The following is an 18450-nucleotide window of genomic DNA, read 5'->3' as shown; positions in this document are numbered from 1 at the left end:
TTGACTCCATACCTTATTTGAAAAGTTAATAGCTGTTATAGGGAATGTTAGTAGAGTTTATGGTAGTTATAAAGAAGATGGAGCCATGTTCAACATAGAGATGGACAGTGCAATGGAAAGAGTCAGTGTTCACAAGTTGAAGCAAGAGAAATTTCAGCTAGATACAAGGAAAAAAATCTTCACAATGAGTTATCAAATCTTGAAAAAGGTTGCCCAGAAAGGATGTGGAGTCTTCATCCTCGAAGATATTCAAAACTCCCCTAGACAAGACACTGAGCAACCTGATCTACCTTTGAAGATAGTGCTGCACTGAGTAGGGTGTTGAACCAGCTGGTGTTCAGAAGTCCTGCCTAGTTTTAGAAACCATTCAGGAATTACTTAGCCCCAAATAATTTACTATTTTGAACTACTAGCAATTCCTGCTGTTCAAGACATTTACTGAAGGGCCAAAACCTTAACAAATGATTTGCAAGAGTTAGAAATAGAAGACAGAAAGGAATGGAGATGTAGAATATGCTTTAGTAGATGACAATAACTTAAAACCAAACAGAAGATTGAACTTGGACCATCTAGGGGGCAATACGAGAAAGCTAGAACTGATCGATTTCATAAAAGTAATCATCTGTCTTTCTGAAAGATATCCCAGAAGGCTATAGAAGTCCTAAATCTCACAGTAGAAATACTTTTCAATTTCAATGTTTCCTTATAATGTGACTATTTTTTAATATTTTAAGTACTATCACTGATGTATTCTTGCTAATAACTCCAGAAACAATAAAGTGTTTCCGTTTTCATTTTGAGTTCATTACAGGATAGATGTATTCTGTAAAGTGATGTACCAGAAACTTAACTCTTACTTTTTTCAGCTTACATACGGTGAACTGCTGTGGTATGATATCCAAAACTGCTTCACAGAGCTTAAGCCATCTGAAGAAAACACAATCGCTAACCCTTCACATAAACAGAAATATACAATTCTTGAAAATCAGTCTATTTTGAGAGGTGCAATGTAAATTCCTGCTCCAGTATAAACTTAAAAATGACTTAAAAAAAAAAAAAAGATATAGAAAGCTGGGGAGAAGGATTTCCATTTTTAAGATGGGAACTTGGGGAAACTGGGAGCATTATGAATATGCTGACATGATTAAAAAGAGCAGATCGCTGTGTCCTGTTCATGAGCTGTTCTAAGACAGCAAAGTGCTCAGAATCCTCCTGTTCATCTGAGGTGTCAGTGGGGAGGGGGAGACAACTCCAGAGAGCAATTCACATCACAGGTGGGATGAATTGCCCTCTGGAGATGCTTCTGTAGCCTCACTAGCTAAAAATAGAGCTTGCTCCTCACTTAGGATTCCCACGTCAGGTGAAATAAACCCAGGATTTTCTACAGCTACAGCACAGCCTTTTTCTAGTTCAAGACCTGAAATAAGCAGTACAAGTGCAAAGCAGCTTTACAAATACCAACGTGATAAAAGCTAAAATGGTTACCTCGTTACATGCAAATTATTGGCGAAATATTGGCGAAAGCCCCACAACATTACTAACCATAATTATAATATTAAAATTGCTTGCACACAGCTATGCCAGAGTTTTTTGACACAGGGAGGACTGATATTTGGACCTGAACCTTCGCCTAAGTTCAGATCTATGGCTACATCCCCACCAGTAAATGCAGAGGACCGAGGGTCATTCTCTGATACGAAGGGCAAGCCGCACGGCACACCTCCGAGCTGTACAACTGAACTCTTTCCTCTGACAAAACTGGGTGATTTTCATCATGCTGAGAGCAGCCCTTGGTTTGTCCTGTTCCTCAGACCACGTTGGACATTCTGTGGGAGAGCGCGGTGGAGGTAACACCAGAACACGTGCCACGGCTCAGACCCTTTCTAGTTTAGTTGTACAGCTGTACCACAGCCTGACAATGCGTGCCTGTGTAGAGGTTGCAGAGCTGCTATGATGCACTGCCATAGATTTTTCTAAATTATGCTGGACGAGATCACGTTTAAGAGAGTACATCTGTGGCTGTTAGCCTTGGGCACCTGCCAAATCAGATCCTAGATGCTGTTTCACTAGCAGCAAGATGTAAGGCTGAGGGTCCTTATATAAACACTATCTTTTCAAAGGAAATTTCTTATACTCATTTTGACAATATTTGCTGTTCCTTCTTAAAGTCTTTTGTAAGCTGTTTTGCAGGAGAATAGGCCCCTAGCATGAAGGAACAGCAGCTGCACAGGGACCCAGCACCAGGCTATAGAGTGGAGGTGAACATAGCGTAGGCTAGAGAGACAGAGACCAAGACAATAATACTACATTATCCACTGCCTGATTTGATTTCAGGTCAGCAGCATGATTTCCCCAAAATGAACTGTGACATTTCCTACAGCTGCCTCCTCAGCCTATAAATTAGGATTCTGCTCACCTGGGACTGCCACTAGGGAAAACGTTTGCATATTCTAGCTCTGAATACAATGCAAGAAAAAAATATCCAATTCAACTGGGTGATACGTTGCAATCATAATGATTCCCTTTTAGGAAAATAGAATGAATAAGGCATATAAAAATGCATGGCAAGGATCCATTCTTGTTATCATTCAATAATTTAATATAAACGGAATACATTTTCAATATGATTTTAAGATTGTAGTCTTGTTTTGTACAGATGCAGAGCTTAATAGAAAAAAAGGTTAAAAGCAGTATCTTCCTGATGGCATTTTGTGTATGTGTTTTAATAGAGCCACCTGTTTTTCCTTCCTTTTCACTTCAGTTTATTTTTTTACATGCGCATAATTTTACTCCCTTGATTTGGTTGACTGGCTTTGTCAATCATTTCACTAGAAAAAGAGCTCTAAATATACCAATAAAACACCAGGAAACTTCAAATCAAAATGCTCCTCACTTGAGGCAATTTCATACAATCATCAGATCTATATTGTTTACATAACATTGCACCTGTTTTGTTGCGCTGACATTGACTTGCTATAAAGCACATTTTCACGGCAAAGTCATATAATGGTATACTATGCAAATATTTTGTCAAGGATCAATAAGCAAGCTGATTTGATATTCTCTTCTTGTATACTATGTTAAAGTTTTTCAAATTAACATCTTGGGGTAACAGCAATAAACGATATCTCATGTAATGGAATCACTAACAGCTTAAAATAACTACTTCTTTTCCCTGATATGGCAACATACAGTATTGTATATTAAAGAGCAGAAACATCTAGGCAAACAACTTAACTGTTTCTCATTTACATTATTAATTACTTAATTTCCTAGTTTTTTTTTTTTTTTAATCATGTTTGTGGAAGAACAAGAAAGAGAACGTCCTGATGGTCTATATTGTACTTGTCATTACAGCAACATACAGCAAGACACGGAAAAAACAATATAGTGACAAATGGTTAAATTCCTCAGTGGTAACTCCCATAGAAAATTTCTACTGGGGATAATAGGAATGATTTCAACATAATAAATACATAAATAAACACTCAGCAAATTTAGTATCAAATTTATAACAGCTTGATCCATCTATCACTGAAGCTGACAAAAAGCTTTCCTACGACTTCGATGGAACCTGGCCCTGAAAAACACCTTGGCACTTCAAAAAAATCTGACAGAAAAAATGAATTTGAAGTTCTACATATCTATTTCTGCAAGTATGGAGTGTGAGTTTTGGAAATGATAGATGAACTGCACCGCTGCGAGAAGTTACGCCGACTCATTTCAAAATGTCCAGAGACATGTTCAATTAACCTAAAAATTTAAGCACGTTGCAAAGGAAGAATATAAGAGAGAAACTGTCATGGATGCACATTTGCAAGAGCAAACATTTGTTTTTGAAACCACGATTGAATGTCTTGCTAAAGAAGGGCCATATTAAAAGAATAATCCAAGAAAAGCAAACATTTAAAGAAAATAAGCTGAAAATGTTAAATTATACTGATTAAAAGCAAAAGGACTTACCAATCTGCCATTAATATTTAAATGACTGTTTTCTCACTGATTGGAACCTGGGGAAAGAAAAAGCAAAATGATTTGTCTCAGTTGCTTTATACAGCAAGGTAGAAATTAGTTGGGCTTGTAGTGAGTCAAAGACCTCAGGTCACGGGAGTCACCTCCAATAAATCGGGGAAGCTCCTTCACCCTCTATGCTGACACAGATTTGCACCAGAAAAGTACCTGATCACCAGTATCGGTGCAGATTGTCCCGCTTTAATAGTTTATAAACTATTAGAAACTACACTAAATGACACTATCAAGCACATTGAATTAGGTTTCTTACATTTCTGTGAGGTATCGTATTGATTGTTAAGTGATTTTCTATAGTCATAGGACTTGTAGGGGAAATTAGATATTCGGATTCAAGTTCTATTCTACAGTAAGTCCTCGATTTGACATGACTCCTACTTTTCTTTACGTTTTACAAACGATATTCAACATGGTCACTCTTACAGTCTTGTTTATTGTGGGATAGTTCAATGGAATTATCCTTAATGTAAAGAGCACTTGATTTTGTCCCTTGACACCATACACTGAAACCCACTGGCATGTAGAAAGAGAAATCTAGTCATTAAGTTTCATACGTGCATATTATTGTATAAATATAAATGCATAAATATGAATATATTTGCTATATACGGACTACTATATAAACAGTTACACAGAATGAAGAAAAATCCAAAAATATACTAAATTCTGACCTAAAGCTTAGCTTATGCATCTACAAGTTAATTGAAAATAGAGATCTAGGTGGAAACTTTTGAGCATATTTTATTTAGAATTTTCCATGCAGAAATCAATTACTAACATTAATCAACTCAAGGATTAAAGAGTAAAAACTACCAGACTGCTACAGAAGTTCAGAATAAAATTCCCACTGACTTTAACAGATAAAGACCTAAGTCCTATTTTTAAGAAGAAAAAGCAATATTTGAACTGCACGTTCTTCAGGAGGAAAAATACTTTTACTATAGATGGAATTGTGCCAGAACTGTGCCAGGATTTATGCTTATTTAAAAATATCACATTGTATTCAACAATCACAAAACATAAAATCTAGATTTTTACCCCTCTTCTGGAACATGGCGTTTTGGGTCATAATATAATTTTGACCAAATAATAAAAAAACAATTATAAAAGCACAGTGAACAATTTTTGACTCATGTTCTAAACTCTTAGTCCCATCTGTATAAGCCTCATCCAGTGTTCATTAAAGTTGATAGGAGACTTTTAATTCTGGTTATTTGAAGATGAATTATACTACTAATAATAAATCACAGTCCAAGAAGTTGGTGGGCATTACTAGTGCAAAGATATCTCAGAGAGAATCAGGCTGCTTCTCTATCTTCTCAGGAGCTCTTCTATTCAAAAACTGATCAGCTTAATGAAAATTAATGTGTAAGATAAGAAATCACAGCTAAAGTCAACATGGCTTTAGGCTGCGCTGAAATATTCAAATTAACCAAAGCAAAATTAATGATGGCCATGCAGATTCGAAACGTTATCAGACCAAAATGCCTATTTTTTGTAAATGCAGTGGCCTAATAAGTTTCTTCAAACTCATTACTTCAGAGTATAAAGACTTTTAAATAAGAAGATGAAATGTTCTATGGACGAGGGTTAAGCAGCTGTCGCTAAAACCATTACAGTACTGTAAATAGTGACAACAGTAAAATATGGCATTCCACTCAATGTAATCTCAGCTCTGCTTTCCTTTAATACTATTCACTGCATTAGGTCTGTACTCTATGTAGAGAGGCTTAATACCTTATCTATCTGAAGAAATCCCACTCAGTCTCCTTCACAAGCAGATAATGACAGGAAATATCCTCAACAGCATTAGTCATTCACAAACACTAGTAAGTACTATGGGATTTTATTCCAACATCATTTTATGCTTCTCTAGTTCAGAACTTTAATAAATTAGATTACATTTGTACTAGAAGGCTCTATGGGATAAGAATGTCAAATAAATATCTACTTAAATTGCATGTTTTTAAGCTTTTACAAGTTCTTTCCTTCAAACGAGCTGATCGCATCATAAAAACGGAGATAAACATCACAAAATCATGTAAATAATAAGTGTTGCTGGCTATTTACCAACTTAGTAAGTGCTAAGCTTTGATTAATAGTTACTAGTGATGGCACACTTTAATCGGGATCAGAAACACTAAATTTAAGAACTAGGTTAATCTGAGGGGGAGTTTTATTAGTGATTTACTTTTTTCCTAGTATTCGTTATATTTTGATATGATTTCAGAGCCTGCTCTCAAGCTGCATCTACTTACAACATGGTTGTGGAAGTGTGTGCTGGTCTGAACCTCTCTCCAATGCACACTAGGCAAGTCTCTCCATTTGTACTCAGACTAATTAGCTATTTACAGAGAAAGAAACTACGCAGCTTCAGCAGGGTAAACCATACACTGAAACTACCGAAGTTAGGAGTATTTCATTTATGAGCACCGTGTGTAGAATAGGAATAGCATCAAACAGAGAAAAGACACATCTAATAAAACAGAGCAGCTATGAATGGAGGCATAAAAGGCAAAAAGAGATAATTTACAAAAAAGTCAAGAAAAATAAATACTGTTGATGGGCAGTATAAATACTGTTTATGCTGGTCGATTTTTTCTCAAAAAGTAGATGATCAGCCACTTGGAATTTTTGAAAGTAGGACAGAGAAAAGCACTGGGAGGTTTTAAGGAACAATGTTGCTCCTCAAGAGGTGGCCTAAATGTCTAAATAATGTTTTTTTCTGTCTATTTGTTTCTTCTGACTTTTGTGATCCATTTTGAACATAATTAAGGCTAAGGGATATATATACCTTTGGCTAGGAGAAATATAAAACTCCCTTTTACCTCATTGAAAAAGTCTTATCTAAATTTAGCATCCTAATCTGAGTTTAGGCCATGCTCTCTGATCATGAGGAGTGTGTGTTTAGGTGAGTATCTGATTATCTCATGGAAAGGGTGATTTTTGAAGTACCTCTTGATTAGTATTATAATTAAATCTGACCCTTAGGAAACATGATGTGAATTCTCACTGTTTTGCCTCTTCTTACAGCATCCTTATTGTCCATATAAGGACACGTGCATGAATGTCTCACCTTTAACTCTTAGCAGTAACCGATATCTTGTCTATTTATACGTATACATTTTCACAATATACTGTGGGTAGTGCCTAGATGTCCAAATCTAAGCTTTCAATCTCTCTTGTGGTGAGAAGAGTAAATGTTGGTGTTTCACCAAGACAGATGAAAAAAGTACTCTTCTTATAAATTTACAATTACTAAAATCGTCTCTGTTAAAGCCAATTAAAGTTTAAAGTTGAATTACATACTGATGACACCTAGATAAGTCAACTAGATAAAACAATGCCCACATCAAAAATATTTTGTGAAGACAGTCCGATACTGGAACTTGAATTTGATCTGTTGTAATAAAGAGACAATAGCCATCTGACTGGAGCAAACACATTTAAGACTATTAAATAACAAAGAAGGGGCTGTGGGAGAGACTCTGCACTATTCAAGAGACTCTATTGGCAAAGCAGAAGTACCACCTCAACCCCAAACAGTGTGCCAGAGTCATACAACAAAACTAGGTCTGCTTCAAAAGCAGTATGGCTTTGTTAGCACCATCCCAGCTTGAGCTAATCAGCCACACCTAAGGAACTTATGGAAATTGAAAAATCAAGCATTTTAAACTTAGAAAATGCTACATTTCAGGTTGCTCGTGCAATCCTGAGTCAGTGTCCTCGTGCATACATAGTATGGAACAGTGCTTATTTATATTACCTGAGGCTCACTCAGGGGCAATGAATTGCCATTAGTTTTGTATGGGCAGGTTTTTCTTCATGAATTGATTATTGTTGTTTCAGATTATTCCACTAACACATCACTATGCAGACATAAGAATACATGATCTGTTCATCCAGTTGTTAGGAAGTTCCAAGAAATTTTAATGATGAAGAGAAAGCTCCAAGTGGTCAGCCATTTCTTAAACTATTTTATCCAGAGATTGTCTGCTTGCAATCGGAAGGACACAAGGGTAGGTTTCACTTCACCTACCTTTAGCCATGTAAAAACTAGGCTCATAGTCCAAGCCAGGCTTTTAATTCCTTTCTACAAACAATGGAGAAAGGCAACCACTTTCAGAGGACAATTCTTTCAATCCTAAAATAGACAACTGAGATAAATGAAGCACTATCTGAAAATCCCTGATTCACTTAAGTGACCTCATGACTCGCTTAGACAAGACCCCTGACATTTACATGGCTAATAGAAGACATAATTGATTCTACCTCAAAATACACAGATCTCACTTTTCTTCCCATGTTCTACCATGTGTTTGTAAGGAGCGTTACATGTCCTCATGAAAATAAATTGCAAGCATTTTCATAAAGATAGTGTAATAGCTGCCTTCATAATAGCATGTGGGAAAAGTAAGCCCTAGTCCATTTGTCAGCAAGGAGTATATGGCTATTCTACTAGAACAGTTATTTTAGCGCTAGAACTAAGGCTGAATAATCATCTCCACTGAACAAAATATATAATTATTGCTAATCAGACAGTCAATGATCTGATATAAGCCTATTGTAGACTCTCACTGCTATAGAGGCATGCATATGTAAAATAAACATGCAAATGCATCAATGCATGATAAGTAAAAGGAGGGTTTCTGCATATTACTTCGAATATACATAAGTAATTGGCAGCCTATTACTAGCTAATTAGGAATAATGATAAACTGTTTGACAAAAACAAATCTCAGTTTTCAGAAGGGGAAAAAGTATATGTCTAGTTGTGAATTTTACTAAAACTTCAATCAGATTCCAAGGATGCAGGTCAAAAAGCATGCTGATTAAATCAGGCTGCTCTCCCATAACAGCAGTCCCATGCAGCTACGCTGCTTCGCAGGGTAATGGAGTTGGCACCTTGCTCATGGGCACGCGGTCACCAAGCAGCCCTCACGATACACCAGTGGAGCGCTAGGAAAAGGCTTCCAGCATTTTGCCATGTCCAAATAATTTTGCCATATCAAACACTTCTATATGGCTCCCTCTGCAACACTAGAGACTTTTCCTTTTGAAAATCACTTCAGTGGTTGTTGGTACCTTTATCTTGAACTGCATCTAAAAAAATTGCCATTGAATAAAAGAAAAGTTTCTTCTGAGATGCCCGAGATCCGTGTCCTGGCAATAACCAAAGCGATGTCAGAAGAACTTTCATATTAAGTGTCCACTTTTGTGTGAAAATTATGTATTGTGGGGATGCATCTGTCCAAAGCCGGATATAGCTTCACACATAAAAGATTTTTTTTTTTTCCCCAAAGTCTTTTGTAGCATATCACAAATTGTCATGTGATTTATTTAGTCAGCAGGAGGCCTTGTTCTTAAGACTGAATCACAGGCCTCAAACGTCCCAGCCAGAAAGGTGGCAAAGGATGAACTGAAGATAATGTTATTTGCATTTAACCTAACTCGGGAGTAACATCCTCCAGAAAGAGGAGTTTTGAAGGCTGCAGCAAGAACAGCGAAATGCAAAATAAGGGTCAGCTGTCCAGTGAAGGTGTGATAAAACCTCTAACTGGAAGGAATTACTTCTGCTTAGCATGTACAAGCCTACAAGGAATAGCTGATGTAAACAGGGGAGTGGAGGGGAAAAAAAAAAAAAAAGAAATGAAGCTGGAGTGGTGGGATGGTTGTTTTTCCGCTTTGGATGTATTCCCTTGCCCTTCTCCATTGAACTGGTGATAGTCACACGGGCTCCCATCTTCTGCACTGGTGACAAATTCCAGACTTAACTTCCTGATCCTTAAATACACATTTCTCACCTTGGGTTCACATAAATCTTTCCCCATTTTTGATTCTAATCTCTCTACCACTCTGATCTCACAGTTTCCCCTCTTCAGCAAAATTAACTCTCATTACCAAAAACACTTTAAAGGACCTAAAATAGGGCCTCATTTTGAATTTTCATTCTTTTCCTAGTATTTCATTAGCCCTTCAGCCTTTCGTGCACTGAATATTTTATGTCCTGATGCAGTGATGTTATCTTGCCAATAGAAGTGTTGCCTAGATCTTTTCCCTTCCTCTTTCACAAGGGTTCAAGGAAAAGATACAAACAGGTTAAAAAGAAAATCTTTACAGAGCAGCAGGGCCTGGTTCATGTCCTTTTTCTCAGAGCTAGTTTAATTCTCCATCCAGCCTGGGAATCTCTAGAGGTCACTTCCTATAGTTATTTAAACTTTTAAACAGTCTTGCTTGCTACTCTGCTTTGATTATTTTTTTTTGTCCAATGGCTTGGGTTACATATGTAATTGGCATTTTTATGGGTAGTTCACTGAGGGGGCTAGAGGATTTCCAGTTTTCATCCTCCTGTAAAGCCTTCCCGCAGAATCTCTGGAGTCTGGTTATTTCACTGTAAGAGATAGAAAATAATTGATCCCTTCTGATCTTTTTCTGCATGCCATGGAATGGATTATTTATTGCTATTGGCCTAATCCACCTCCTCTTCAGTTTACAGTCAGAAGGCAAGAGAAAGAATTTGCACCCTGAACAGCTATAGTCTTCCAAGAGAGGGTAGAGGAGGAATGGAAACAGGTGGCCTGAATCATGTTTGGACTGCAGATGTGACGTAGCATAGGAAGACGTGAGCTTGCTTTAAACAAGCCGGTTCAGGCACGAAAGTCTGGGCACAGGTACCCGGAGGAGGCTACAGCTGCTTCCCTTTGCTGAGAAGCAAAACAAATCAGTGCACGTGTTGCTCACTGCTCCCTTGGCTCAGCTATTTCCAGTGCTCGAGCAAAGGTTAGGTATCAACATGCAGCACGGTAGCGTAGATGGAGCTGACCGACAGCAGAAAATCACCTCTACCAGAGGCACAGACTATGCCTATCATTGTCATTGGCTCTTCAATGATTACTTCTTGATTAACAAAAAATGAGAAAAAAAGGTATATGTTGTATTTCAAGTTGTAAAGCCAGTTTCATGTACTTAGAAAGTAAGCTATCAAATATGTTCAACACCTCTCACAGATGATGGACTCTATCTTATCAATGCACAGGCATAATAATGCATCTCTTTCATACCTTGTCTTTCAAGGGAATATTTAAACAGTAAGTGCCTCTACTGAAGTATTTCATAAATTTTAAGGCTGAAAGAGACCATTAAATCATGTCATCTAAAATCACAGGCTACAGTTCCACCCTACAACGTTGTATGGAGTCCCATAATTTGTGTTCAGCTAAATCATTATACCAGAAAAACACCCATTCTTGCTTTAAAAACAGCAAGACAGAAGGAATCCGCTACCTAACTTGATAGTTTTTCTAGACCCCTCTGACAGTTACCTATAAGTACTTAACAACTTAATTCTAATTTTCCTTTATCTGGCTTCCTCTTCTATGTGTCGTTTCCTTTCATACATCTCTCCTCCATTGCATTGCCAGCGAAACAAAAGTTTAGTGTGAAAACTATAACTAACTTACCTGTCCTCAGCTTGACAAACGTAGCAAAAAATGGAATTATAGAAAGGCTGATAATTTTCCTTTTTTATAGTTTGTTTGTTTGTTTTCTATACTTGTTCAAAATTCCTCCTTTGCAACTCTACCCTTGAGTATCTGAAAGCTGCCGATAGCATTGGTTCCTGCAGAAAAGCAACACAGTGCACGACTCTTATGATTCCCAAAACATCACAAGCAAAACGAGTGGGAAAGCATTCTTATCTCTCCTCATTGTGTTTTATACATTTCCATTCCGATTTAGGAAAAAAAAAATCCCTTTAAAGTAGTGTCCCTTTGTGTCAAGTCAATAGCCTATATTCTGATAATATTAATATATTTACTTATTGATTATTCAAAGCATTTATGGTAGAGCCCAGAGATCACTATCAAGAACTGCAGAGCACTGTGTTTCATCTTCTATTACAGATCACACAAAGCTTCTCTTACTAAAAAGTCTTTATGTAGATATGTAAGAAAGAATGGAGAGAGGACCATAATTATCCACATTTTTCAAGAATGAGCAAAGAGGGGATTAAGTGACTCGCCCACCTTCACAGTAAAGCTGAACAAGTCACTATTTTTTGTGTTATACTGCCCCTTGTTGCTGCAGTGTTTAAGCACTTCACAGTTTTCAGGTCATGAGATTTGAATTTTTGGGAAGTTTCTATAGTGGCCTGAAAAAAAGGACATGTTGCTGAGCTGCTCCAGCATATTAGCTACTACTGTATGTAATACACCTCACAGGGTTGAAACAAATATCATTTTCAATTGCTGTGCATTACACCCACTGTTACAAATTGGTGATGATATTAGTCACAAATATTTTTTACTTTCTTCATTTGTAGCTATATTCATAAATCTCAGTAACTATAAATGTATCTCAAGGTCAGAGTTACTACAATAACCCATTCATTTTGTTTTCCTTTCACTAAATCCATTATCTGAACAAATCATTAGGTGACCTTTTTAGTTACAGCAATTCAATAAAACTTATATTAGATGGAGTTTCAGGAACATTAGTCTAATGTGCTTTAAAAGATCACCTTCTCTGAGCAATATAATAAGTTTGTGTGAAAAGCATAAAGCATGTAATATGTAATAAAATCTGGCCTTTAATGAACCATCTAGAAAAACCGACTTGTGTTATAACTCAACAGAAAATCTCCCTTAATTAATGAATAAAGGAGCCAACAGTAACTGCCTAAATGTTACTCTTGATTATAGATTTGGCTTGTTTTTCTTCTTTAAATGTATGCTCCTGATTTATGCTGCTCAAGAAATTACATTTTAAGTGACCTTGGTTACGGGAGTAATATGCTATGAAAAGCAATATTTAGAGCTAATTAAAAGGGCTCTCTAATTACCAGTTAGTACCAACTGCACTAAGATACTGCATAATTTTCCAAAGCGATAATCAAGATTCTAGATTCAATAAATTCGCTTAGATGTTCGATGGAGGCTGATTTTCTTCAATAGGCACAAGACTGGGAAGTACCTTGCGGCCAGGCAGTCAAACAATAAATAAAACATAGCTCTGACTATCAAGCAGAAAATTTGTATCGGGGAAGACCGGACAGGCTCACTAAAACCCATGATTCCCATTGAGAATATATGCTGCATCTGATTCTCTTTGCACTGCAAACAGGAATAATTACTCAAAAACTAGAGTGCCTTTCACTTCTAATCAGTCCAAGCAAGTCTGCATGCAGAAAGAGAAGGACTAGCACCTGACAGTGCCGGCGGTCGATCCTTTGCCCTGCAGATATCTGCACACAAGGACATAAGCCACTTGGAGCAGTGGCCAGGACGCATCAAAATATTGGCGTAGGCAAATGCCTATTGCTGAAGTGTCGAGCGGTGCTCAGGACACCTGCATCCATTCACGCGATGGGCAGTTCATGTAGTTCTGTATTCTTGGGTACTTGAACCAGCCGGATCCCTATAAATTTTCAAAGATCTTCTCTTGGTCCCTCATCTACAAGAGAACGGTTCTTCCTTTCTCCTAGTCACTAAGTTTACAACTCGCCTAGGCTGGATGGATCCCACCCTCTTGACTCTATCTCTTTTGCTCCTAAACTCCATGGACTATGAACTGTCCCTAGCTGGTATTTACTTCTATAATGCCAGGTAGCAAAGGGCCCTTGCCTCAGAAAGGATCTTTAAAAAAAAACAATAGCAAAGAATTCGATGTATTCATTTTGGATGTAACAATGTACTCAGGTAAGCCTTGCAATTTTGATGAAAATATGCACGAAATTACACAATATAATAGAGAACTGCTTTATAATAATAATAATAATAATTTGAACTGTAATACAAATATTGCAGTAAAACAATACGTAGATGGTATGTAAAGCAAGAATCCAAACATGACAAATAAATGCTTAAGTTATTTTTTTAGTTTGTATCTTTAATTACGAGAAACTTACTAAAATATGCTTTGGGCCATACTGTTTCCAATAACAGTCATATTTTTTTTTTGGTTATCTAATGAATCTAATTATGTAATTTTTGTATCCTGCTCTGGCCTAACCCACAGACCACTTCCAAATGATGCATCTAGACAATCATGTCACATTCTTTGCATACCTTATCAATAATGTGATATATTTTTCTGCTAAAGTGTTTTATACTAGATTCCTTTGAAAAAGCCGAAAATAAGACTAGCTAGTCTACTAGCTACAATGGACGAGCTAGTCTGCTTTCCTATCTCTTACCCCAGTAGCTAACAGTTAAAATAAAGTATAAAAACAAGGACTCTGTTTTCAGTTAGGGATCTAGTTCTTAATTCATTGCCCCAAGCAACATTTGATATATGTCTTATCAGAGGTCATTTTAAGGCTTTTATGTTTTCCTTCCCATTGCTGGGCTTTTCTTGAAGGTTGATTTGATATTATCAAGCAAATTATTAAAATATCTTAAATCATCTGTTAATTTACCTTGCTGTGTAATTTAAGGGATTTAAATAATTGATTATTAAACAACTGCTTAAAACATGCTACATTACATTTGATAGAGATGAGCCAACGATGTATGATTATTTTCCTTAAATGAAGAATTGCCAATCCACATATGTGGCAAAAACAAACAAACAAACATTTGCTTTATCAGCTGCTTTACATATATTTTCCCAGGTCATAGATACCCCACTATAAGATTAATTTCCAATGTCTTAGTAGCTGGAGGTAGGCTGGGCTACCTCTATTTTTCACAGATACCTAAAAAATTCATATAATTTTAAATCTATCCCTTTTAACTCATTAGAGAATTAAGACCTTGTAGCCAAAGTTGCTTTTTTTTCTCTTCATGTTCCCAGTAATAGCATTTTAAATTAGAAAAATAATAATCTCCTTTAACTATTTCCTTTTTTAAATCAACCGTCTTACTAGAGACCTTTTCCCTTGCTAGATAAATTCTTTGAGATTATTAATTTATTCAGACAACAATAATGAAGAGCTGCATCATTTTAATTATATTTGTTCTCCCTAGGCAACTAGGCAGTTAACTGTTTGAATTATGAAGTTCAAAAGAAATGTGAAGTAGCAGGAACACCAGCATTGCCCGTGACTTCAGTGGGAGCCGTACTGAGCTCATAATTGGCTGCTTAATTGTAAAATTCACGCGCCAGGCCTACGATCTTCTTAAATTCCTCTTAAGTCTTTAAAAGCACTTAACAGGCCTTGCGCGCTGCACAGGCTTTGAGGTGGCCTCATGAATTTCCACCGCAGGAGTTGGACTTGATGCGATTCTAAACGCTTTCTATCCTGTTTTGGGTGAGCACAGCTGCGTTTCTGAAAGCTGCGGAAGATGCTGAGCGCTCAGCACCATCGGGGACGCTAAGGGGGTACCTGCGCAAGGAGCTTCCCAGGCTGCGTGCCACCGAGATATGCCACATGCGTTTTGCACCCTGGTACCTTGGGATTTTCAAGGCGGTCACCGCACAGGAGCAAATCAGTGCTAGTTTTGCAATTCCATGTACTCATTCACGCTGGGTTTTTTTGGGTTTTTTTCTTGTTTTAATTTTAGGCTCTTATCACATCACCTGTCAGCACTTGATCCCAGGTCTCCCAGACACCATAAAAAACTTATTGATACAGCTGAATAACTGAGATAACTCCAGTGGTATCTGTGCATTTATGTTTGGTGTTAACATATCCACGGGACTGTGCTGTCGCTTGGCTTAGCGAACTGCAAGTGCTTTAGGGGTCAGGTCAGTCATTTAGTATTTGTTTGTTGAGTTCCTTGACGAAGTTAGTTGGGAATTCTTTGCCACAGTCCTTTTCTTTCGAAACTTAGGACTTTCTTCAGAAAATTCATCAAAACGAAAAATTTACTATTATATTTTGCCTTTGTGGATAAATCTTTTTTTTGTTAAAGATTTTCTGTGGCTGCACTGGAATGTCCACTGAAAAGAACACATGATAGATTTATATAAATCCCTGATATAAATTTGGAAAACTAGATTTCAGATATCTTGGGACAGCACTGTGCACAACAGGTTACCAGGAGGGTATTCTGCTTTCTGGTTTATCCAGAAAAAAATTGAGAATGTCTTAGATATTTCACTCTGTATAAGAGAAATTATGAAATTCCAAAGCCACATGGGACCAAAAGTCATATATTCAGTTGCAGTTGAAATATAATAACACTATAGATTGCCTGAGGTATATTGGAATTAGTACAGTATGAATCATTAGTAACAGTCATCAGTTTAGCTACTAACTTCAAAGGCTACACCTTTTCAAAATATTCTTGAAGTCAAAAATTCAGATATTAGCTTTCATCTGCAAGTGAACTTCACAGGAAGAACCATAAACCCTTTCCAAAACTATCACAATTTGCTAAAAAAAATTATAAAATATTTTTCCTCAAACTCTAATTTTGGCCCTGGAATAAATTAGAGATAGGCATATTTTTGAGAATGCTTTGGTAAGTTAAGTGCTACAAATAGTTGCATTTGTAAAAAAAGATGGCAACGAAAAGAAAAGGTTGCAATTCTCAAAGTCTTTACAGCCGTTGATCCAAAATGCAAAGTGCTTGGCAACTTGAAGGATGAAACTGTGTTTACTAATTTTCAAGCTGGGAGGTTAAATAGGAAGGAATCAGCTCTGAAACATATGTGAGCAGTCTGGCTTACCCACTTTCATAACTCCCCAAACAGCTGGTGTGGAGAAAACCTACTGTTGTGTGCTGCTGAGTCACTGATGGGATGAGAAGAAGCAAAGTCAGTGTTAGTTTTCAAAGATCTTTCTCATGACTATCTGGAATAAAGCTTTTCAAGAAAAATACCTATGTAGAAAAATATACAGCCTTTCACTGGAAATAAGAATGATTAGACTTTTTTAATAGGAGATACAAGCTTTAATTATCCATATTAAGTGACTGAGGTTAATTTCTGAAGTCCATGTTAGTAAGTGAATGGGTTTTAGAGTTGCTTAGAACCCCTGTCTATATGGACACCAAAGAAAGATAAAAGCCAGGTGTAACTGGTAGATATAAAAATAAATATGTAGGGAGAATATGTAGGTAACTTACAACTTCGGAGGCAGGCAAATGGAGCTTGAACGTGATAATCAGCAATTAAACACTTAGAGAAAAACATATTAAAGCATCATAGTGTGGTAATAGTCATTTATTGGAACTGATAGTCAGGACCAAACCGATACCAAAGATGCAGGCTTTCCACAGATGAGGCAGGAGATGACTAAAGTGCATAGCAGAGATGTAACTCTTCACTATCTAGCACCAGGGGGATTTACTTTAGGAAAAAGAGATCTTAAAAAGTGCCAGTTTAATTCCAGAGAGCACCTCCACCAAACATCAGTGCAGCAAAAGGCCAGATCCACAATGTTTTGAGCTAACTGTGCTTCGCTACAATCCTAGTGAAGGCAAATACAGAAAACTAACGTGTTTTATGCACTGAGGTTGGTTGCATACCACTACTGGATCTGTCTTTGTTTTTTGTTTTCCACAAGTAACAGCTGTAAAGTAGTTGTTTTGCTTCTGTGACCTCAATTCCCAGGGCCCCCCCTCCGCCCAACAGAGTTACACCACCAAGATCACAAATGCAACTCCTGCAATTTATTTCCCACCATTACTCTCAATGCAATCTATAGCACATAGCAATGAAATCCAAAATTTCTATACGACTTCATTAGATTTAATAGTCTCCTCCTTTATGCTTGCCAAGTGGTATGCTATTCCTTCTTGCTTATCTTCCATCTCTCTCTCTCTCTAGCTGCTGCTCTCTACTTTCATGTCCCCGTCACTGGATTGCTCCCTCCGCGTATCACTTCTGGGACATACTACACTTCCTCCATGGGTCTGCAAATCCTTTCCTCCCTCCAGCCTATTCCTTCCTTCTCTCTATACTCTTCTGCATATTTCCCACTATAATACTAGCCTGACTCATACCAAAGAGCCATCTACCCTAGTAACCTGGGTTTGGCCGTTAGCAGATGCTTTGAGGAAACTAGAATAGAAATAGCCCTTGGAGAGATAGCCCTTGGTAGACCTATCTTCGATATCCTTCTCTAATCATATTTTGAACTTTCTATGTTCTTGGCTTCCTGAAACAGCATGTGTGTGAAAGGCCTGTGTTCTTCTTTTATCAGTAATACTGTATTTTTAGGATTCCATGTATTTTATCCCTTCTGCATAGATTATTTTGCAGGTCGAAGAACGCTAGTCTATTTAATCTTTCCTTGTACAGAAACTAGCTTTGTCATCCTTTCCTACTTCTGTATTCTCTTCAAATTGGCGTTCCATGATTTCTGAACCCTAAAGACATTATAAGATTCAAGATGTTGTTATTTTGCATTTACACAGCGATGTATTGGTATTCTCTGTTATTTCTTAATTATAATAATGATACTTCCTACAATGTTGTTAATCTTTTAGACCATACTAAAACATTAGCTACTGAAAATTAGTCCAAGATCACTTT

At 37.1% G+C, this 18450-nt stretch overlaps 1 long non-coding RNA gene across 2 annotated transcripts in view; it reads right to left on the bottom strand.

The window, feature by feature from the left end:
- Positions 1–18450, bottom strand: part of LOC138065656 (uncharacterized) — a 1053146-nt gene that overhangs the window by 814430 nt on the left and 220266 nt on the right. For both annotated transcript variants that reach the window (XR_011138763.1, XR_011138764.1), the window contains exon 2: positions 3964–4010. This is a non-coding gene — a long non-coding RNA (uncharacterized lncRNA). The remainder of the gene's footprint in view (positions 1–3963; positions 4011–18450) is intronic.

The sequence above is a fragment of the Struthio camelus genome, chromosome 1, assembly GCF_040807025.1.
Source record: "Struthio camelus isolate bStrCam1 chromosome 1, bStrCam1.hap1, whole genome shotgun sequence".
NCBI classification, from domain to species: domain Eukaryota; kingdom Metazoa; phylum Chordata; class Aves; order Struthioniformes; family Struthionidae; genus Struthio; species Struthio camelus.
This window is presented reverse-complemented; position numbering and strand designations above follow the sequence as displayed.